Source organism: Esox lucius, chromosome 3, assembly GCF_011004845.1.
Source record: "Esox lucius isolate fEsoLuc1 chromosome 3, fEsoLuc1.pri, whole genome shotgun sequence".
NCBI classification, from domain to species: Eukaryota; Metazoa; Chordata; class Actinopteri; order Esociformes; family Esocidae; genus Esox; species Esox lucius.
In genome coordinates, this window is record NC_047571.1 from 28,445,717 (window position 1) to 28,470,733 (window position 25,017).

Below are 25,017 nucleotides of genomic sequence, written 5' to 3' on the forward strand. Positions count from 1 at the left end.
GACAATTGCTATTTATGCATTACTGACGCCCACTTCTCACAGATGAATCTTGGGAGGATTGCTATCTTGCCATTAGCCAACTTATCTAGGCCTATTCTATGGCGTTTCAGTTAGGAATGTGCGTGCCTAATCTCTACTGCTCCTGACACATCCGTAACACCCTGTGTTGCCAGATAGGATAGGTTCCCGAACAAGTGGGCTATTTGTAATGTCAATTTACAGATAGGGTTGTATGATAACATATTCGTTTGTCAGGATTTTGTGGAATCAACAGGAGTAGTGTAGTGTCAAATGCAATCTGGCAACCCTGGTACCACTTCTGCCAGATTAGTTTACCAGAACATACACCGATCATCACTTACATTATGACCACCCACTTCCACTTCTACACAGCCATCATGCAGTCTGTTCTCTGCACGTCCATCACTGTTTGGTTTGGATCTGCCACGAAACAGGAAAAGAACAGACTACAACGGACAGTCAGAACTACAGAAAAGATAATTGGTGCCAACCTGCCCTCCATCCAGGACTTATACAAATCCAGTCAGTAAAAGGGCAGGAAACATCACTGCAGGTCCATCACACACTGGATACAACCTTTTCCAGCCCCTGCTCTCTGGTAGGCGCCACTGAGCTCTGTACGCCAAAACATACAGACACACAGTTTCTACCCACAGGCCATCACTCTGATGAACAGTCAACTCCAGACACTCAGTGCAAGGCACAATCCCTGTATAACAACCCAGTAACTCTGATCCTAACATCCACCTGTTTTTTACTTATTATTTATTGGTCATCCTGTAATTCAGTGCTGTTCATACTGCATATATACTGAATATATCATATCCCCCTACCTCATGTACATAACACCTGCACCAAAATACTTAATTATTCATTCCAGCATCGTTTGCACTCTGCTCCATTACACTATATATATATTGTACAGTGGGGAGAACAAGTATTTGATATACTGCTGATTTTGCAGATTTTCCCACTTACATAGCATGTCTGACATCTTTATCATAGGTACTCTTCAACTGTGAGTGATGGAATCTAAAACGAAAACCCAGAAAATCACATTGTATGATTTTAAAGTAATTAATTTGCATTTTATTGCATGAAATAAGTATTTGATACATCAGAAAAGCAGAACTTAATATTTGGTACAGAAACCTTTGTTTCCAATTACAGAGATCATATGTTTCCTGTAGTTCTTGACCAGGTTTGCACACACTGCAGCAGGGATTTTGGCCCACTCCTCCATACAGACCTTCTCCAGATCCTTCAGGTTTCGGGCTGTGGCTGGGCAATACAGACTTTCAGGTCCCTCCAAAGATTTTCTATTGGGTTCAGGTCTGGAGACTGGTTAGGCCACTCCAGGACCTTGAGATGCTTCTTACGGAGCCACTCCTTAGTTGCCCTGGCTGTGTGTTTCGGGTCGTTGTCATGCTGGAAGACCCAGCCACGACCCATCTTCAATGCTCTTACTGAGGGAAGGAGGTTGTTGGCAAAGATCTCGTGATACATGGCCCCATCCATCCTCCCTTCAATACGGTGCAGTCGTCCTGTCCCCTTTGCAGAAAAGCATGCCCAAAGAATGATGTTTCACCTCCATGCTTCACGGTTGGGATGGTGTTCTTGGGGTTGTACTCATCCTTCTTCTTCCTCCAAACACAGCGAGTGGAGTTTAGACCAAAAAGCTCTATTTTTGTCTCATCAGACCACATGACCTTCTCCCATTCCTCCTCTGGATCATCCAGATGGTCATTGGCAAACTTCAGACGGGCCTGGACATGCTCTGGCTTGAGCAGGGGGATCTTGCGTGCGCTGCAAGATTTTAATCCATGATGGCGTAGTGTGTTACTAATGGTTTTCTTTGAGACTGTGGTCCCAGCTCTCTTCAGGTCATTGACCAGGTCCTGCCGTGTAGTTCTGGGCTGATCCCTCACCTTCCTCATGATTATTGATGCCCCACAAGGTGAGATCTTGCATGGAGCCCCAGACCGAGGGAGATTGACCGTCATCTTGAACTTCTTCCATTTTCTAATAACTGCGCCAGCAGTTGTTGCCTTCTCACCAAGCTGCTTGCCTATTGTTCTGTAGCCCATCCCAGCCTTGTGCAGGTCTACAATTTTATCCATGATGTCCTTACACAGCTCTCTGGTCTTGGCCATTGTGGAGAGGTTGGAGTCTGTTTGATTGAGTGTGTGGACAGGTGTCTTTTATACAGGTAATGAGTTCAAACAGGAGCAGTTAATAAAGGTAATGAGTGGAGAACAGGAGGGCTTCTTAAAGAAAAACTAACAGGTCTGTGAGTGCCGGAATTATTGGTTGGTAGGTGATCAAATACTTATGTCATGCAATAAAATGCAAATTAAAAATAAAAAAATTATACAATGTGATTTTCTGGATTTTTGTTTTAGATTCCGTATCTCACAGTTGAAGAGTACCTATGATACAAATTACCTCTACATGCTTTGTAAGTAGGAAAAACTGCAAAATCGGCAGTGTATCAAATGCTTGTTCTCCCCACTGTATATACTAACGGTTTTAGCCAGCTTAGTTTTCATCTATATGTAATAATTCGTAATGCGTACTAAGCATCGCCTGCAAGGAAATACGAACTCGGGACCTTTAGTTTACAAGTCTGCTTCTCTAACCACTACGCTATTTAACAAAGAGGAGTCAGTATGTCAGTCAGTAAGAGACATTCGCTCTTCTTAGCCGGCTCCACTTACCCGGTTTGGCAAAAACAGATTCAAGTGTGGAAAAAGTGTATGCTAAAATCATTAAATGGATTTTCGCGTCCGATCTTAAAATGTCTTCGTTCAAACAACTTTTTTCCCACGTTCGTGTCTTACGATTACATTTTCTTCCCATCTTTGTTCGAGTCATGTTTTCTCAAAACCAAGTTTTAAGCCTCAATAGACTCTGTGCACCAGCGTAGTAAGAACTTACGCTTTTGTCTAGAAGTCTGTGTTGCAGTTTCCGGTTTACTTACTAATACTCATCCGCATTAGTAAACACCTAAACTCACAACAAGATGAGTGATGCTGCTGTACGAAAAAAAAAAAGAAATATAATGTACGTGACTCATTTAAGTTTCAGGGTACAATGGGGCATCATTTTAATCAGGAGAATGTCCTCTTTTTAATAAAATATGGCTTGCGCCATTCAATGACTTCGAACGCTAGACCAGAAATAGTCAGAAAAGGCGATTTTTCATATACTTCCACGTAACGCAGGTTTAAGCGCAATTAATACCATATAGGACCAGATGTTTACTTCCTATGCCAGTTGTTATTTTTCAGTTTCGTTGTGAAATGAGGTATAAATAAAATAGGAGACCTGTTTTGGTGCTTTTTTGAGGCTATGGAATTTTAAGCTTCATTCAGGTTAGAAGAGGCTGAACGAAGGTTTGTTTCAATTCACTTGCTATAGGGACGCGCTAGCGTTCTTTTGCCGTTTTTGAGACTAGGGTGAATTTGTATGCATTCTATTGTCCTGCCTAATACCACACTAAAAAGGAACACGTCGCTAACTAGCTTAGCCGATAGCCGGACGGCACACCACAGTAAACTACTTACCCTCGTAGTTGTGCAGATAACTCGATACGTAGAGTTTGAATCCCTTGTTCCACTTGCTTGTTGGAGCAGGGGACCAGGCATCAACAATTCGATGGACATCACTAATGCTTATTTTAGGCAGTTCTTGGAGACATCTACTAAAAACAGAAATGTTGGGCGACGCGGGTGATCGCCTTAAGTAAACCGGAAAATGATATGCCCACATCTGGCTAAAGCGGAAGTTCGTCCATACGCTTGTGCACAGAGCCTATTGGCGTAGAGGCGGGGCTTGATCTGGGCATTGAATTCTCGTACCCGATTAGCCAAGAATCACACCATTATAAGGTGAAAATCATAGCCTTTCCATGCACTGCTTTCCCAATACAACCTGTGGAGAGATTTTGAAGAATTATTGTTTCACTAAGCTAAAATGTTTAGAAACAATCACTTTCCCATGGAGTTTCTTTACCTCACGAAGACTAGACCTAAAGTTAGCCAAAGTTAGCAAATATTGTTAACTTGATAGTTGACTTACGAATTAATGAAAGACTAATTATTGTAAATTACTTTTTAAATTTATAAACAAGTCACGTAAATCTCCCTGCGCATACGTACCAAAAAATCACACGGTAGGAAGCTAACTTCGCTTCAATCCTGTCAGAAACCACAGAAAGTCTTTCACTATGCATAACGACAGTGCTTATTCTTGCCACCAAATGTATCCATCCCTCATGTCCTCTCCTGTCTTTCTAACAACATACTGAAAAGTAAGACCTAGGTGTTTGTGCCACATATAACACGTTCTTATTTGTTCCCATCAGAGTTTAAATAAAGATCGAAATGATACTCAACAGTATATGGTCTGCTATTTGAAGACTTATAACTTGCGAACAAGAAATCCAAAGGGTGGTCAACAAAATGAGACAATGAAGAGAAGAGTATAGGTGAGAGAAGATGGAGGGTTGTTTGTCCTTACAATACACCTTCATGTAATATTAAATTAATCATATGCCCTTGCTCTTCTCAAAAGGCTATGAAAAGGCTTCATTCTGAATCATCTGTCTTTGACTGTAATGCAGCACATTACCATACATCCTGCCGGCTGTCTGCTGACACTACTCCGCCTAGTTGGTTTTGTTTGGCCCAAGAATGTGAGACCAGACTCTGGAAGTAAAGTGAAGAAGGATCTCCTGCCTCAGACTGTGCAGGTGTCCGATAAGAGAAAGAAAGTCAAGGTTGGGAGTGATGTGGATATTTTGTGAGGTAAATTGTCCATACTAAATGTGTTTTTTCCAATATTAAATAATACATCTTACTGCTCTCCTAAAAGGGCTGTAGTGAAGTGTCTTTAAACAATAAGTAATTGACTATTTTGTCTTTCAAGATCATACGGATGAAGAACAATGCAGTGGAGCCGATCAGTGAGAGATCGAGGTCCAAAATTGAAATCTCCTCTTGCGGCATGTAATCCATTTGCATTTAAAGGTAATTTAGAGATATAATTTGAGTGGAGGCCTTATAGTGGAGTATATGTTATCCTTCACACGTTCAGAGATTTTAAGCAAGTATTGATGGTGATAGTAGAGATTTTGGAAACTTCCAAAAGACTAGAACAGAACCTTTGTCGACCTCTTCTCTTCACACAAAAGCTGCCTCTGATATTGTTAAAACCATCGCTTAAGACTTTAATGGCTTTACCCAGACGACTCATGTGTCTGACACTGTGGTGTCTGGCCATTTAGAGAAATCCTTGTCAGCTTCAGGCCTTCCTTTCCGTGTTCAAGACAGCTTTTGGACCTCAGCAGAAGGCTCAATGATTTGCTCTATTATGAGCTCCATGTTGGAGGAGCTAGATGCGATGAGTCAGGACAGTAATGTTAGCTTGGGAACACGCCGGGTATCATCTACAAAGTTCTCCCGCTCCATCAGCTCCGCCAAATCTAGAGCTTCCCAGAGTGATAGTTTTAGGAATGCTTTACCAGCCACTCCAATCCCAACAGAGTGGTGCCAGTTGAAAGTAATTTCCTTCTCATTAGGAGTTCGGCCATTGATATGGGTAAGTCCTCAATTAATTCCAAAGTGTCGCCAAACGAGTCAAAGCAAACCATCGCTGCCGTAGTAGATACTGTTATGGAGGCCAATAAAAGAGAAGATCAAAAGGACATTGCAACGCTCCGTTCCCGTCTTCACAACTTTTCACGGGAGCTCACTAACAAAGTTCATGAGCTCATAGAGAGTCACAACAGACCCGAAGACCTTTTTGCACCTGCTGGTAAGGCTGCATCAGACTCAACACTTTTGAAACTGAAGACCAGATTTGAGACTTGTGAACAATCCTGGGAGATTGAGCTGGTGAACTCCTTTACTAAGGAGTCAGTAAGACGTCTACTACAGGATCTGATCTCCTGGCATCCTCCACCATCTGAAGTACCAGATAGATCCAGTAGTTCCTCACAGGTTTATCGTGACACCAAGAAGCTGTTTGCCAATACAGAGGTCAATCAGTTGAAGAGTCAGATGCCACAGGGAAGTTATCCAGAACCTATGTTGGACCTGAACTCTGTTAAGGATCAAGCGTGCCGCACAAGCCCTGAAAAGTGAAGCCAAAACGTCTCGATCGCCCCTTAGTGAGTGGTCCCAGTATAGGTCATAAACCCCGCCCTCCCCATGTTATTCAATGGGACGCGAGACCAACTAAACAATTAAATTACCCTTCAAATATATTTTTTCCGAAGCTGGTTTCTGTCATTTACTGTAGTTTGTATCACGCTAATGTAAATTCAAGAGTTTGTTTTTAAAATAAGTTTGTTTTTAGTTAGTTATTGAATGCTCTAAAAACGGTGGTGTGACGTCGTGATTCACAGCTGTGATTGACAGCTATCTGAGCCGAGGAGCCACTGAATCTTCGGAGGACTAAGGAGATTGGAACTTTACATTTAATCTCTAAATTTCTATAATTGATATAATTTCACACGGACATAATGGGTTGTTCTGCAGTACATTGTGCTAACCGATCTGGCATTTCCAATCGATCTTTTAATTTTTTTCGGTAAGTTAAATTTATAAGCCATTTAATTAGTAAATAAATGTAATGGGCTAGCTAACGTTAGCTAAAAGACAACAAGCCTCGTTAATAGCCATGTTAATAGCTAGCAGGTGATCGTTAGCTAGAAGTTACCAATTATTTTTGTATTAGGCCTATTCTAAATTAAGGTTAAACATGATGTAAGTTAGGCTATAACATATCGTCTAGGTTTAACAAGCAAAGGTTGTACTGTACTTGGACTTGCGATTGATTACGGTATGCGCATTCTGCGAGGGAGAGTGAGGGCTGGGCACAGGGGTGGGGCCGTTGATTTCGCGGCTTTACGGCTTTACTTCCTTCTCGCTACTGCGCATAACTACTGCGCAGAACTGGTGCCAAGATCGCTATCTGCGCAGACGCAAGTCCAAGATGTCAGCGCCGTATCAGGACACTGGTGGCTTCATTTTTCACCAATGGAAAAGAGCGAAAGGGCGTCGTCCATTATTTATACAGTCTATGTTAAGGATACGTCTTCCACACATCTGGCATTTGACTACACTAGCAATGACTACGCCACTTCAGTATTTTCACTGGTTCTTGGACTGCTGTCAAAGATAAGCACTGATATGTCAATGGAATCCTCTGTCATTGATGACATATCCAAATATTCATTAAACTAGGTATGTCAACACTCTCACATATAACTTGCTGTCTCAAATCAAATATGTACCTTACATCATATACTTAACGAAAATATATATTTTACTGAATTATAGGTACCTAAATTAGAAACACCATTTGAGACAAAAACATCTTTATTATTTTTCAGGGAGTGTCTACGATCAAAATACTGGCAAAACAGAGAATGGAACCTCCGGCAAGAAAAAAGCAAGGAAGCAATCATTCTTTTCAAGGGCATTTTCAGATACACGAAATGGCCTGTCCATTCTCTTAACTTCCAGCTTCAACAACGGGTCTGATTAATCTGTATTCAAAATTTTTGCAATAATTATCATACGGTTAATTATATTACCTGAAGTTTGAGAGTCAGTAACCACTGTAGCATTATAAGAATAGTGTTCAATTAGGTTCACAAACTATTCCCGGCAAGAGTTGTTTCTAAATGACACCTAAGAAAAAAGTAACTGCAGTACCTATGATGAAAGAGAGGGGGCAAACTCTGAAATAACAGAATTTTCCAGAAACAGAGCTGCTGGGAGCTCTTACTCATGCCTCCATTGATAGAAATGGTTGGTTCAATCAATCGCATTTATTTTATAAAGCCCTTTTTACATCAGCAGTTGTCAAAAAGTGATTTTACAAGTCAGGTGGTGACCCATCATCTTCATGGCCCTCCTCATAGTCGACCCAATCAGGCAATGTGTACAAATCATGGTCTGCCTCGAATATTTATTGAAGTTCCCTCGTCCTGCTGGGCCATCATTCCCGCTTCACCTGGCAATACATTACTTAACCATCATAAAGAATGGTGCAGAAACCAAACATGAGGCATTCGACCACCAACCCTGGGACAAAAATGTGCACATGAATGGCCCCCTAGGGACCTAAATACTCAGTCAACCAAGCCACAGCAGACGTCCCTGTGCAACTAGATAGTCCGAAAGCATCTCTTATTTTGGATAGTGCAGGAATGACATTGGTGATATTATAGCTATTTGGGATCTGCGTACAGCATGCTTGTTCAGCGAGATTTAGAGTGGCACATCACCCACTTTTTTAGGCCAGAATATAATGTTTCAACAGAGTGAGCTGATGGCTCCTAGCAGTGTCTGAGAAAGAAAAAAATGTTAACCATTTAGTTGGCAAAATCTAAAACCTTATATATACATGGTTGTTCTACTGTAACAAACACTTTATAAAAATCGAGAAATATAATAATATAAAATATAATATATAACAGCTGGTAATTCCACATGTAATGGTAATCAAGTAAATCTAGAATCAATCTTATATTGTTACTTATATGTCGATTAGCCATAATGCCTGTTTGGGTTTCATTTATAATCTCTTCAAGATTTATTTTCAAACGTTAAGCAAATACATTTAAAAGTATGATGGGTCTCAAGTTTTCTATCAATGGAGAGTCTTTATTTGGTTTAGGTATCAGACTAATTAAGCCTTGTTTCATTGTTGTCGTTTTTCTTTCTTATCAATGCACTCTTTATAAATAAAGAGTCATTGTGGAGCTTCAAGAACATACCAAATGTAGAAATAAAATTCAGTAGTCAAACCACCAATCCCAGGTGATTTTCAAATGTTTCAAAGCGTCTTTAATTTCCAAGATTGAAATAGGTTTTTCACAGTCATTTTTAAACTGCTCTGAAATGGTGGGAATATATTCTTTTATGTTATTTAAGAAAGTTTTGTGGATAAAATTTAGAGGTGTACAATTCTTTGTAAAACGATCTTACATGTACATGTTTTTTGGGATTAGTACTGTTAAAGTTGTTTATTTTTAAGACCAAAATATAATTTATTTTATGATTGTGTTTTTCCAATGCAAAGAAATCGTTGGTGTTTTTTTCACCACTTTCTAACCATCTTGCCCTGGATTGTATGAAGGCTCCTTTAGCAGCTGCAATATATGATTTGTCTATTCCACTCTGGAATTGCAGTGGTTTTAATTTTTCATGTTCGAAAAGACATTGCTTATTGAGTAACCATAAATCGATCCTGGAATGTTGAGTACACTTAGCATTAGACCAAGTATATTCTTTACCACTTGAGTTAAAAAAAATCGCCACGCATCTGTTACTGAGAGCTTCTCGCCAAGATAAGATGTGGCTTTAAATTGCGAGTTTTGAAAAAGTATTTCTGGGATTCTATATCTCCAATCATTTGGGGCAACATTAAAGTCCCTTCCTATAAGCAAATATGTATCTCTATATTTATCTTGCAAATCTTTTATCCTTGAATAAACTTGAGTGAACATGGTTTTTGCCTGGGTTACCCCATTATGACCATACACATTACAGACCAGGAATTAAGAGTTAGATGATTTTATAACAACTATTATCCACCTGCCATCTTCCAAGTTTAAATTCTCCAAAATATCCCCGGTAAATGTATTAAAAAAGAAGAGCAACACCTGCTGAATGATTTTTGGCATGGGAAAAATATACTTGGTCCCCCCATTGACTTTTCCAAAAATGACTGTCAATATGACAAGTGTCTTTCTTGCGAATATTGTTCTTTTAATATGGTCATGTAATCCCCTAACATTAAAATACATTATCTTTAAAGAGTTGAACTTAAAATCAGACATCTAAACGAAAAAATGAACAGTGTCTGAGAATACACAGAAAATCTAGTAAACTAACCTCTAAGGTAAAAATAAATAAATACAAGATTATAACAAACATGCAGCCGGGGCCCCACCCTGGAGCCAGGCCCGGGGTTGGGGCTCGATCGCGAGCGCCTGGTGGCCGGGCCTTTCCCCATGGGGCCCGGCCGGGCCCAGCCCGAACGAGCGACATGGGGCCGCCCTCCCGTGGGCTCACCACCCACAGGAGGGACCATAAGGGGCCGGTGCAGAGAGGATCGGGCGGCAGTCGAAGGCGGGGGCCTAGACAACCCGATCCCTGGACACAGAAACTAGCTCTAGGGACGTGGAACGTCACCTCGCTGGCGGGGAAGGAGCCTGAGATCGTGCGTGAGGTTGAGAGGTTCCGACTAGAGGTAGTCGGGATCACCTCTACGCACGGCTTGGGCTCCGGAACCACACTCCTTGAGAGAGGATGGACTTTTCACCACTCTGGAGTTGCCCATGGTGAGAGGCGGCGGGCTGGTGTGGGTTTGCTTATAGCTCCCCAGCTCTGCCGCCATGTGTTGGAGTTTACCCCGGTGAACGAGAGGGTCGTTTCCCTGCGCCTACGGGTTGGGGATAGGTCTCTCACTGTTGTTTGTGCCTACGGGCCAAACGGCAGTGCAGAGTACCCGACCTTCTTGGAGTCTCTGGGAGGGGTGCTGGAAAGTGCTCCGACTGGGGACTCTATCGTTCTACTGGGGGACTTCAACGCCCACGTGGGCAACGACAGCGACACCTGGAGGGGCGTGATTGGGAGGAACGGCCCCCCTGATCTGAACCCGAGCGGTGTTCAGTTCTTGGACTTCTGTGCTAGTCACAGTTTGTCCATAACGAACACCATGTTCAAGCATAAGGGTGTCCATCAGTGCACGTGGCACCAGGACACCCTAGGCCGCAGGTCGATGATCGACTTTGTTGTCGTTTCATCTGACCTGCGGCCGTATGTCTTGGACACTCGGGTAAAGAGAGGGGCGGAGCTGTCAACTGATCACCACCTGGTTGTGAGTTGGATCCGATGGCGGGGGAGGAACCTGGACAGACTCGGCAGGCCCAAGCGTACTGTAAGGGTCTGCTGGGAACGTCTGGCAGAGTCTCCTGTCAGAGAGATCTTTAACTCCCACCTCCGGCAGAGCTTCGACTGGATCCCGAGGGAGGCTGGAGATATTGAGTCCGAGTGGACCATGTTCTCCACCGCCATTGTCGAAGCGGCCGCTCGGAGCTGTGGCCATAAGGTCTCCGGTGCCTGTCGAGGCGGCAATCCCCGAACCCGGTGGTGGACACCGGAAGTAAAGGATGCCGTCAAGCTGAAGAAGGAGTCCTATCAGGCCTGGTTGGCTTGTGGGACTCCTGAGGCAGCTGACGGGTACCGACAGGCCAAGCGGACTGCAGCCCGGGTGGTTGTGGAGGCAAAAACTCGGGCCTGGGAGGAGTTCGGTGAGGCCATGGAGAAGGACTATCGGCTGGCCTCGAAGAGATTCTGGCAAACCATCCGGCGCCTCAGGAGAGGGAAACAGTGCCCTACCAACGCTGTTTACAGTAGAGGTGGGCAGCTGTTGACCTCAACTGGGGATGTCGTCGGGCGGTGGAAGGAGTACTTCAAGGATCTCCTCAATCCCGCCGTCACGTCTTCCATTGAGGAAGCAGAGGATGAGGGTTCAGAGGTGGACTCGTCCATCACCCGGGCTGAAGTCACAGAGGTGGTTGAGAAACTCCTCGGTGGCAAGGCACCGGGGGTGGATGAGATCCGCCCTGAGTACCTCAAGTCTCTGGATGTTGTGGGGCTGTCTTGGCTGACACGCCTGTGCAACATCGCGTGGCAGTCGGGGACAGTGCCTCTGGGATGGCAGACCGGGGTGGTGGTCCCTCTTTTTAAGAAGGGGGACCGGAGGGTGTGTTCCAACTATAGGGGGATCACACTTCTCAGCCTCCCCGGGAAAGTCTATGCCAGGGTTCTGGAGAGGAGAATACGGCCGATAGTAGAACCTCGGATTCAGGAAGAACAGTGTGGTTTTCGTCCAGGCCGTGGAACACTGGACCAGCTCTATACCCTCTACAGGGTGATGGAGGGTTCATGGGAGTTTGCCCAACCAATCCACATGTGTTTTGTGGATTTGGAGAAGGCATTCGACTGTGTCCCTCGCGGCATCTTGTGGAGGGTGCTTCGGGAATACGGGGTCCTGGGTCCCTTGCTAAGGGCTGTCAGGTCCCTGTACGACCGAAGCAGGAGCTTGGTCCGCATTGCCGGCAGTAAGTCAGACTTGTTCCCTGTGCATGTTGGACTCCGGCAGGGCTGCCCTTTGTCACCGGTTCTGTTCGTAATTTTTATGGACAGAATTTCTAGGCGCAGCCAGGGGCCGGAGGGTGTCAGGTTTGGGGACCACACGATTTCGTCTCTGCTCTTTGCGGATTATGTTGTCGTGTTGGCCCCTTCAAGCCAGGACCTTCAGCATGCACTTGGACGGTTTGCAGCCGAGTGTGAAGCGGTGGGGATGAAAATCAGTACCTCCAAATCCGAGGCCATGGTCCTCAGTCGGAAAAGGGTGGCTTGCCCACTTCAGGTTGGTGGAGAGTGCCTGCCTCAAGTGGAGGAGTTTAAGTATCTAGGGGTCCTGTTCACGAGTGAGGGAAGGAAGGAACGGGAGATTGACAGACGGATCGGTGCAGCTTCTGCAGTAATGCGGTTGATGTATCGGTCTGTCGTGGTGAAGAAAGAGCTGAGCCGCAAGGCGAAGCTCTCGATTTACCGGTCAATCTACGTTCCTACTCTCACCTATGGTCATGAGCTTTGGGTCATGACCGAAAGGACAAGATCCCGCATACAGGCGGCCGAAATGAGCTTTCTCTGCAGGGTGGCTGGGCGATCCCTTAGAGATAGGGTGAGAAGCTCGGTCACCCGGGAGGAGCTCAGAGTAGAGCCGCTGCTCCTCCACATCGAGAGGGGTCAGCTGAGGTGGCTTGGGCATCTGTTTCGGATGCCTCCGGAACGCCTTCCTGGGAGGGTGTTCCGGTCCCGTCCCACCGGGAGGAGACCCCGGGGAAGACCTAGGACACGCTGGAGGGACTATGTCTCCCGGCTGGCCTGGGAATGCCTCGGTGTCCCCCCGGAAGAGCTGGAGGAAGTGTCTGGGGAGAGGGAAGTCTGGGCATCCCTGCTTAGACTGCTGCCCCCGCGACCCGGCCCCGGATAAGCGGAAGAAGATGTATGTATGTATGTATGTATGTATGTATTATAACAAACTCTAGTAAAATTTGAAAACTTGAGGATTTGAGCACTATACTTTAAAACAGTCCTTTCAAGTAGACAGCAGCTGACAGTAACTTTGTAGAACCCATTTCAAGTAGATATTTGCTGAACTGAAGTATTGACTGTTTGTCTTATTTATCAAAATGCACCAGTTGTGTTACATATAGAGATAATAGCAAGTGTAAGTGTAAATTCTGCTTACTCGACTGCAGAAACCCTTTTTCCGTCGATTACAGCATCAGCTCTTCTCCATGACGCCTTCCCTTCTCTTCATGCTGTCTCAACGTGCGGTTTATATGTTGTCAGGTCTTCCGCCAGCCTCAGTCGTTGTTCCTTCATCACCATGGCATGACGTGAAGCTCTCCAGACCTTATCTCTGTATGTGCGCATTGTGAACAGAATCAACACTGGACGGCAGTTGCTCCACATACTCTGTCGGCCAGTTCGATGCACTGTATTCACAAAAAAACTCCCCTGGAACAATTTGGTTACAAATGTCAGAAATCTTGTTCCTGACATCTTCTGTCAACTCACTGATATTCTCCGGGAGAATTAATAACTTCAAATTCCATTTACAGCTGTACTGTTTTATATCTTAATTTTGTTGTTTTGTGGGTATTGATTCTACTGCTCATTTTTATCATATTATCCACAGAGATTTGTATTTCATGGTATAGACCTTACAGTCTTTATTTTATCTCCACAATCTCCTGCGCGTTATGATTGATCTTCTGTTCTAATGTGTCAAATTTGCAGTTTAACTCCTGAAATCCTTTTAGGATTTCATTCAATATAGGGTTTCACTCTTTTTCACCATCTTGGTTTCATAAATTCTTGGGATTAGGGCTTTTAGTGGGGGTGGTGGCAAGAGAAGAGCATCCTGACATCGACTTGTCTTGGTCATGTTCTAATTCCATCAACAACCTTTCTGTTTGTGACGCTTGGGCATTTTTACCTGAGGTTACAGTAGTTAGGCTGCTAGCATTTAGCTATACTGAAAACACAAAGCAGAAACCTATAAATGTGCAGTTTACTCACTGTAGTAGTATAAGAAAATCTTGTCTGTCCATCAATGGTCGCATCAAACGTGTTTTAGTAGAACATATTACCCATTTCTCAATTTAAAAGTTGGTACTCAAAAACTATCGAGTGCTCAAAAACTACAAACCACACTGGCCACCATCTTGCACGACAGCAGATATTTATGGTTGCAAGCCACCAACGTAGTTTGGTGATGCCAGGACGGTGTGCAAGCTGTCCTTACGGGATTTTTGCAAGCATTTAATGAATTTATTGGATATACGGTCATATTATATCTGTGATATGACATTTACATTACAGAATAATTGGAAAAGGCCACCAGTTCAGATTTGCTACGATATACATCATCGCTGTTTACTAATACAAAAATGGTCTATTTCCAGTGTACTATGGTTTGGGACATACTGTACACCGATCAGCCATAACATCATGACCACTGACAGGTGAATTGAAAAATGCTTATAATCTCATTATCATGGCACCTGTCAGTGGGTGGGATATACAGTGGGGAGAACAAGTATTTGATACACTGCCAATTTTGCAGGTTTTCCTATTTTTTCCTACTAAAGCATGTAGAGGTCTGTAATTTTTATCATAGGTACACTTCAACTGTGAGAGATGGATTGTATGATTTCTAAATAATTAATTTGCATTTTATTGCATGACATAAGTATCTGATCACCTACCAACCAGTAGGAATTCCAGCTCTCACAGACCTGTTAGTTTTTCTTTAAAAAGCCCTCCTGTTCTCCACTCATTACCTATTTGATTAGACGAAAATAGAACTTTTTGGTCTAAACTCCACTCGCCGTGTTTGGAGGAAGAAGAAGGATGAGTACAACCCCAAAAACACCCTCCCAACTGTGAAGCATGGAGGTGGAAACTTTTCTGCAAGGGGATAGGATGACTGCACCATATTGAGGGGAGGATGGATAGGGCAATGTATCATGAGATCTTGGCCAACAACCTCCAACAACCTCCTTCCCTCAGTAAGAGCATTGTCCTGTTGTCCATGTCCTCCCTAATAGCAACCAAAATATACAAGCAATATATTTATTCTTAACATAAGCCTATAAACATGTTATTAAAAAGAAAAATGAAATCACTCATCAGCTTTATAATTAACCGCAGTCAATATTATTGTCTATTTCGTTATGCTATGTTCTTGTTAGTATAGACGTGCATAAAAAATGAAACAGAGCTGCAAATATTACAGCCTTGTCACATAATTTTTTTCTCATCCTTCCCTTGAGGTCACATGGTTTGTCTCCCTCTCTCGACTTCCTTCAGCTGCACTAGGCTCTGCTGCTGTCGCTGATCCATTGTCTTCATGTTCATATATTTATATTGTTAGTGTCTTGTATATTTTTACACAGTATATTGCATATATAGCCAAATGTTTTCTGGTGACAGTACATACACTAATCTGATGGTCTTTTCACCAGTCATCTTCGTTTGTCTCGCGATCTCTCATTAATTACCTGAAATGTAAAACATTTTTATGCGGATTGGATGTAGTTTGAGGTTATTACGTTTTAATGAAATATTTTTACATGCTTGGGTAAAAAAGGATCCAATTGTTTTTCAGACTTAACTCAACCTTTGAGTAACCTTTGAGTTTTGAATGCTGGAAAAACTCTGGATATATAAAAATTCACCCGCCAAAGTGGCTAGTAGAGTGACTGCGAATGACGGCGGTTGCTAATGTTAAGCCCTGCAGTGAATTTTGTTCCGTTGTATTATGTTCTCCTTTTACCTTTCTGTACATGATTCTGTTTGGGATTTCATTAAGGACTGCTCTCCATTTTGTTTTACTTGGATATTGTACTCACTGTGCTGAGAGAGTTAAACATACGTAGTGTATTGTAGTGAGTCACATAGCGTAACTGATAACTAGTTAGCATGTTAACATTCACGTAATTTAGGCATGTCATTTTTTCACTTTAACAACAAATTTTCTAGGTATTTCACATTTATTGAAATTGATTGAAAACATATATAGCTAACTTACATAAAACTAACTGATGTCAGTTATACTCCCCATACATGGCTATGTAGTCTGTACGTTTGGCAACTCCCTCGCCGTCTGACTAGTTACGTAGCCAATTAGTTACGTACTGTTATCTACAAAACCAACCGTTAGTTAGGTTAGAAGTCCAGTAACTTCAACTAGTTAGCTACCTACCTTCTATTGAGCATCAGCTCACACGACACACTGACAGAAGGTCTAGTGAATAGTGGAAAGCGTTTGGATTTGATTAATTGGACCCAAAGATTGGGAATACAGTAATCTCTGGTCTCAACAATTCACCCGTTCTGTACCCACTTGTACAAAAAGAATGCCTGTTTTATAATGATTCCCTCATGGAGTCCCTGGGAATCGATTTTTGACAATGATTCTTGACATCCCCAGAACAAAGTGTATTGTAGTGAGTCATATAGCGTAACTAATAACTAGTTAGCATGTTAACATTCACGTAATTTAGGCGTCATTTTTCCACTTTAACAACACATTTTCTAGGTATTTCACATTTATTGAAATTGATTGAAAGCATATATAGCTAACTTATATATAACTAACTGATGTCAGTTATACTCCCCATACATGGCTGTACGTTTGGCAACTCACTCGCCATCTGACTAGTTACGTAGCCAATTAGTTAGGTACTGTTGTTATCTAAAAAACCAAACCGTTAGTTAGTTTAGAAGTCCAGTAACTTCAACTAGTTAGCTACCTACCTTCTATTGTGCATCAACTCGCACGACACACTGACAGAAGGTCTAGTGAAAAATGGAAAGCGTTTGGATTTGATTAATTGGACCAAAAGATTGGGGATACAGTAATCTCTGGTCTCAACAACTTACCCATTCTGTACGCACAAGTACAAAGGAGAATGTCCGTTTTATAATGATTACCTGGGAATCGATTTTTGAGATTGATTCTTGACATCCCCAGAGGGACATCCCTATCCCTATGTCAATGGCACACCCTTTTGTGGTTGTTTTACCATCAACGTTTACCCATCAGCGCTTCGTTACCTCAGATGAACACTATTCTTATAATTCTACAGTGGTTTCTGACTCTGAAACTTACGGTAATATAATTAACCATTAGTACTATTATAATTCCTAAAACGATATAATGAAAAACAACATGAACCATTACAGCAATGATGTTTATTGCAAACATTTTGAATACAGATTAATCAGACCTATTGTTGAAGCTGGAGGTAAAGAGACTGGACAGGGCATTTCTTGTATCTGAAAATGCCCTTGAAAATAATGATTGCTTCCTTGCTTTCTTCTTGCCGGAGGTTCGATTCTCGGTTTTGCCAGTATTTTGATCGTAGACACTCCCTGAAATATAATAAAGATGTTATTGTCTCAAATTGTGTTTCTTTTGATATTTAACATACCTTCCTAATTTAGATACCTATAATTCAGTAAAATTTATATTTTTGTTAAGTATATGAAGCAAGGTACATATGCAAGGTACATATTTAACTTGGGAAAGCAAGTATATTTGAGAGTGTTGAAATACCTAGTCTATGGACACCAGGGGTCTGGTTCTGGGAAGGTTTTGATGCATGGTCCTTTTTCATGTTGACCTTCTTTGAATGCTAGATAAGATTTATTTGCAGAGTGGGTAGAATTTACAAAAAAAAGGATAAGTACTAAGGTTTACCGTCACACTACACAATTAATCAAAACATTCATTGCTATTTTTAACTCATTTTACCTTTAGAAGTAGTCAAAACTGATGAGCGATTCCCCCCTTTTCCTTTTCACCAGCCTTTGGAAGCCCAGCTGGCCTGGCCTTGTCACTGTCTGAGGACAATGTGGTAATTGAGAAGGACGAAGAGCTGGTCTCATTGCATATGTTCAATAGTTCCCTGGTTAGCGATTTAACCAAGGCATTGTGAAATGCAGTATTCTGTGACTTCATTGCCACCTGGGGAATCTTTTTTGATCCAAATTCCTGATGAAGGTGTTTGTAGACGCTCATGAAAATCATTTTGATTTTCAATTTCTGGGGGTAGGCTTGACTTTGTTGAATGCCTGAGATGCTACAGAAATCGGACAGTATCCTCTTGGTGAGAACTTTGGATATGTCATCAATGACAGAGGAATCCATTGACATATCTGCGCTCATCTTTGACAGCAGTCCAAGAACCAGTGTTCAGGTCCAACATAGGTTCTGGATAACTTCCCTGTGGCATCTGACTCTTGCTTTGACTTGTTTGGTGACACTTTGGAATTAGTTGAGGACTTACCCATATCAATGGCCGAACTCCTAAAGAGAGGAAAATCACTTTCAACTGGCCACTCATTTGGGATCGGAGTGCCTGGTAAAACATTCCTAAAACTATCACTCTGGGAAGCTCTGGATTTGGCAGAGCTGATGGAGCGGGAGAACTTTGTAGATGATGCCCGGTGTGTTCCCGAGCTAACATTACTGTCCAGATTCTGACTCTTCAACTGATTGACCTCTGTATTGGCAAACTGCTTCTCGGTGTCTGGATAAACCTGTGAGGAACTACTGGATCTATCTGGTACTTCAGACGGTGGAGGACGCCCGGAGATCAGATCCTGTAGTAGACGTCTTACTGACTCCTTAGTAAAGGAGTTCACCAGCTCAATCTCCCAAGATTGTTCACAAGTCTCAAATCTGGTCTTCAGTTTCAAAAGTGTTGAGTCTGATGCAGCCTTTCCAGTAGGTGCAAAAAGATCTTCGGGTCTGTTGTGAGACTCATGAACTCCCGTGAAAAGTTGTGAAGACTGGAACGGAGTGTTTCAGTGTCCTATTGATCTTTTTCTCCTCTTTTATTGGCCTCCATAACAGAATCTACTGAGGCAGCGATGGTTTGCTTTTACTCGTTCGGTGACACTTTGGAATTAGTTGAGGACTTACCCATATGAATGGCCGAACTCCTAATGAGAGAGAAATCACTTTCAACTGGCCACTTATTTCGGATTGGAGTGCTTGGTAAAACATTCCTAAAAAAATCACTCTGGGAAGCTCTGGATTTGGCAGAGCTGATGGAGCGGGAGGCCTTTGTAGATGAAGCCTGGTGTGTTCCTGAGCCAACATTACTGTCCCGACTCTGCATTGTCTCACTGTTCCTCACGTTGGTGGAATTAACCCCTCCAACAGAAAAGTCGTCCTTCATCACCTTAGAAATAGACCAAGCTAGAACCTGGTTGACAATGTTTACAGAGGTGTCAAAGAGGACTTGGTCTTGTATAGACATTTTGGACAACTCTCTAAAGGAACTCCTAACACCACTGAGGAGGCTGTCCTCAGTGATTCCATAAAGTGGTTCAGGTGATTTAAATCCACTGTCTCCTTGAGTCCTTGGTAACACAGTCTGAGACCTTCAGGGTTACAAAGCAGAGAATATAAAAATCAGTTTTTGCAATAGACCAGGGATGGAAATTAGCACCCGCCACCAGCCAAATGCGGGTGATTTTGTGTTGTGGCGGGTAAACTCGCTTCACCTACCGGCCACCGTGGCGGGTAAATAAAAGTAGCATACTGTTTCACCCGGACACTTTTTCGGATTAGTGGATTAGTGCCAAGTAATAATAAAAAAAATAAAACCATCTCGACATTAAAGTCATTATAATGCGAGATTAAACTTGTTAAATTTAGAGAAAAAATTTGAAATACAATCTTGAGAATAAACTCATTAAATATCAAGAATAACGTTTAATAATCCGTCTTATGGTATCCTGGGAAACCACGAAACCTCGATGAATCGCGCGTAGGTGAAGCCAGCGATAACCTTGCATTTGTCCACTGGTTGTCAATTCATGTTGGACAAAGCGAGTACATAGCGCAAATTGGACAGATTTTTTCTTCTAAAAAGACCTAGCCGCTTGCAAATTCTCTTTTTAATTCTGTCATAATTAGCTAATAGTTGATAGTATTTCTTTGTTACTGAAAGAAAGTCTATAATATAGCTTGAATAATTGATCCAACTCTGCCATCAGTATGCAATGCACACTGATCGAATGCGTTATTCTACATTTAATTTCGACTTTTATTCTCAATATTTCATGAGTTTATTCTCAATATTGTATTTCGACTTTTTTCTCGAAATATAACAAGTTTTTTCTCGAAACACAACGACTTTATTCTCGATATTTAATGAGTTTATTCTCAAGACTGTATTTCGACTTTTTTTCTCGAAATATAACGAGTTTTATCTCGCATTATAATGACTTTATTGTCGAGATGGTTTCATTTTTTTTATTATTGCTTGGCACTAATCCTCTTACGTACACTTTAGAGGCGGCGCACATAAGAATGTGGCGTTACATCGCAGGCATTAAGAGGTCCACTGAGAAAACATCTCCGGAAGGAGCCAGAGGACAAAGAGGCGAAAGTCAAAAAACTTTTGGAGAAAAGCAGACAATGGGGAGTCCCGCGATTGGTTAGTTTACGACGAGACAAATCTGATAATGTACTGCTCTGTATGTCGTCAGCACGCTTCACGTTGTTGGTTAAAAACAAGAAAGTGGCTGGTAAAAACATTGAGTGGCTGGTAGATTTTGAAATCCACCAGCCACAGTGGCCGGTGGACAACATTTTTTAATTTCCATCCCTGCAATAGACACTTTAGTCATATGAATACATCATTCAGTAATCAATTAGTAAATTGTGTCATTAGAATGTTATCCAGATATCAAAATATATATATGTCTCCCCCACACTGGCTTCCAAATAGTCAGGTGAAACATTCTCATCAGGTTACATAATTAAAAATGAACTTACCCATTAGATGAGCTTGATGAGGGGGTTGAAAGTGACTTGTTTTGGCCTGACTGGCAAACTTTGACATTGCTGCTACTCCTCTTGATGGACACTGGAGGCACAGGACCGTGTATTCTAATGAAATGGAAAACTGCAGGCATGACTTCCTGGATGGTCTCAGACACAAACTGTACATTCTCCAAAATCATCCCTGCAAGCAGTGTCTTCATCTCCTGTAGGACAGAGATACTTTTTTTTGCTCTTATTTTAGTAGATGCTCTAACCAAGGCTACCCAACCAGCATAATGATAATGTGAATGATTTGTAAATCAAGTGCTTGTATATAATTGTATTTAATAATTTATTCATATACGATACATTAATCGTGATTAACAAATGAGATTAAAAAACGTACAGGGTCCGTAGTGCCAACTCTTAGCTGCTTCCATTGCCTGCAGAAGGTAATATAATTTAGCACAAACATGAATACTAAAACACAAACATGCAGACCATCAGCACAAAATAAGTCTAGACTTACTCTTCGGTTAGTTTTTCGAGAAACTGGATGATAATCGAATTTAACCATTTGATGCATACGGTCACACCGGTGTGATTAGAACGTCTTGTTTAGAACGCACCATTAGCATGCCTAGCTACAAGTAACGTAACAATGGCTGGTCAGACCGCACTGTTACTTACTCACATTTAGCTCAAACAGTGTTTATAACTTTATTTCCTGATTGTAATTGTTTCAAGACCACACTATGATATTAACCAGGTAGAAAGCATTCAAATCGGGACAGGAAGTGTTACTTACGTACCAACAGACAGCCAACACTAATACAAAAAAACAAATTATATTAGCGAGTACAATAGACCATCTTAACATTTCCTGGAAGAGCTGACAACCGATCAAAACCATTGTAAAAACCTTCTAGAAGTTACGTTACCCGTTGTATGCTTTTTATATAGTTTATTCATTTTCACTGCACTGAATTACTGGTCATGCTTTGTTAGCTAGTGGTTAGCTGACGTTTGCTAGCGGTTAGCTGATGTTTGCTGAGAAGCTTGCAATGCAATGTATGTAGTCTTCCTTACCTGGCAAGGTGACTGTTTTAATGCTGGAGTGAGTTAAAATGCTGGAGTGAGTACTGAAGTCACGTGCAAAAAAACTCACGCTGGGGGGTTGGTAAGGAATATTTAAAACTCACACGTGAAAACGTTCAAGAATTTCGATTTAAGGGAGGGAGTTCAGGAGCCCTGGTGGTCTGACAGGCCCTGGTGACTCTCTCACTCCCGATATTCCCACCCGATTGAACCCATTGAGCTGAGTCCATCCCAGGTGACTTCATAGATGTGGAGGGACGTGTGTGCAAAGATAGTGTGGAGAATTTACTGTCCTCAGAAAAACTTAAATAGCCTGAAAAGACATCACAAAACATCCACATCACTCCCAATCTATTTTCTCACATTGACTCTCTTTTTCCTATCAGATGTCTGCTCAGTCTGAGGCAGGAGATCCTTCTTCCCTTTACTTCCAGAGTCTGGTCTCACATTCTAGGGCCAAACAACACCAACAAGGCTGAGTAGTGTCAGCAACCAGCCAGCAGGATGCACAGGGCAATGCTGTATTACAGACAAAGACAGATGATAAAGAATGAAGCCTTTTCATAGCCCTTTGAGAAGAGCTAGGCCATATGATTCTTTTAATATTACATGAAGGTGTATTGTAAGGACAAACAACCCTCCATCTTCTCTCACCTTGACTCTTCTCTTCATTGCCTCCTGTACCGTAGGAAAGTCATCATTTTGTTGACCACCCTTTGGATTGCTTCTTCGCATGGTAAAGGTCTTCAAATAGCAGACCTTAAACCGTCGAGTATCATTTCGATCTTTATTTAAACTCTGATGGGAACAAATAAGAACATGTTTTATATGTGGTACAAACAACTAGTCATGTACTTTTCATTCTTTGTTAGCGCTCTGAAGGCCTTGTTTAACTTCAGACACAGAGACACTATACATTTCACCACCATTACACACAAACTGTCCTACAAACACAGTTTGAAAAAAATAAAGCAAGTAAATAAAGGGAACTAGGTACTAAGGAAATTAGGAAAGAAGTTAAGGACATAATCAGTAAACCGAGGGAAAGGGAGGATGGGAGCAAATTCAGACAGGAGATAAAAGGAAAAGTTAGAGGGAAAAGTTAGAGGTACCTCTGGATGTTAATCAATATGTTGTTAGAGAGACAGGAGAGGACATGAGGGATGGATACATTTGGTGGTTAGAATAAGCACTGTCGTTATCCATAGTGACAGACTTTCTGTGGATTCTGACAGGACTAAAGTGAAGATAGCTTCCTTTGGTGTGAGGTTTTGGTACGTGTACGCAGGGAGATTATCTACATGACTTATTTACAAATGTACCTTTTCATTTGCCATGGTAAACAGTGCATTTCAATGGCTATCTTGTATCTTTCTTGCATGTGGTATTGAAAAGTCAGCTCATCAGCTTTAAAATTAATCGCAGTCAATATTTATTGTCTATTTCGTTATGCTATGTTCTTGTTAATATAGATGTGCATAAAAAACGAAACAGAGCTGCAAATATTACAGCCTTGTCACGTAATTTTTTCCTCATCCTTCCCTTGAGGTCACATAGTTTGTTTCCCTCTCTGACTTCCTTAAGCTGCACTAGGCTCTGCTGCTGTCGCTGATCCATTGTCTTCATGTTCATATATTTATATTGTTAGTGTCTTGTATATTTTTACACAGTATATTGCATATATAGCCTAATGTTTTCTGGTGACAGTACATACACTAATCTGATGGTCTTTTCACCAGTCATCTTCGTTTGTCTCGCTATCTCTCATTAAATAAATCTGTCATTCTAGGCAACTAGAAGTCACCAGAAATGTTAAAAAATGTTATGCGGATTGGATGTAGTTTGAGGTTATTACGTTTTAATGAAATATTTGTACAAAAAATTATCCAATTGTTTTTCCGATCTACGCGATTTCAGGACCTGTGGTCCAGTATGCAAGGTTGACAGATTTCATTGTCAGTAAACTGCAATTCTCCCGCGGACTCCAGAGAAAATCGACCTACCCTAGCCCATTACATAATCCCGCAATTGTGTGTAGAAAACTCCCCACCTGCCAACATAAAAATATGGAAACGTTTTCCTCCTACCGTCTGGTATTTTATTTATGAGCGCCAATGGTTTTACCATGGCAACACACCGACGCGGTGCAAGATTTTGGGAACCTTTGAGTAACCTTTGAGTTTTGAATGCTGGAAAAACTGTAACTGCTAATGTCAAGCCCTGCAGTGAATTTTGTTCCGTTGTATTATGTTCTCCTTTTACCTTTCTGTACATTATTCTGTTTGGGATTTCATTAAGGACTGCTCTCCATTTTGTTTTACTTGGATATTGTACTCACTGTGCTGAGAGAGTTAAGTGCAACATGGACTCTGAACATACGTAGTGTTGTAGCGAGTCATAGAGCGTAACTGAAAACTAGTTAGCATGTTAACATTCACGTAATTTAGGCATGTCATTTTTTCACTGCAGCAACACATTTTCTAGGTATTTCACATTTATTGAAATTGACTGAATGTATATATAGCAAATGTAGATGTAGTGATTGTATAAGTTAGTGAACTGTTATAAGCTGTTGTAACCAATGAAACAAAATATTAAATGTCTGTAATATGAACCGAAACTGAAGGAGCAAGTAGGAGGATAGGAAACCCTGGTTAAGCAGTTGCCGGGGAGAGAAAGATTTAGTATGTCTGTTTTGTGAGAAACAGGTCACAGGTCAGAGACACACACACATAGTCTGACAGGCCAGACAGATACCAGGAGGAGACAAGAAGATACTTGCAGTTATCCTATAAGGAATAAAACTGGGATTGGGCCAATGGCACACACTTTGTAAGTTAACGCCTCTATCTTTTGGGCGTAGTAGAAGTATAAAAATGATGTTTTGAATGTTGATCCTTAGACATTGTGCGGCGACACGTGTCTCCAGAAGCTTCTGTAATAAATGGA

General features: G+C 41.8%; 1 long non-coding RNA gene across 2 annotated transcripts; it reads right to left on the reverse strand.

Moving 5' to 3' along the window:
* Positions 1-17,398: 17,398 nt before the first annotated feature.
* Positions 17,399-21,600, reverse strand: LOC109615643. 2 transcript variants are annotated; one of them, XR_003778429.2, is made up of 5 exons: positions 21,377-21,600; positions 20,983-21,194; positions 17,944-19,580; positions 17,746-17,824; positions 17,399-17,561 (listed from the first exon to the last, which is right to left on the reverse strand). It is a non-coding gene; the product is annotated as an uncharacterized LOC109615643 (long non-coding RNA). The 2 variants fall into 2 exon arrangements; XR_004575609.1 differs by having other exon boundaries at positions 17,400-17,561; positions 20,983-21,096.
* Between the last annotated feature and the right edge of the window lie 3,417 nt (positions 21,601-25,017).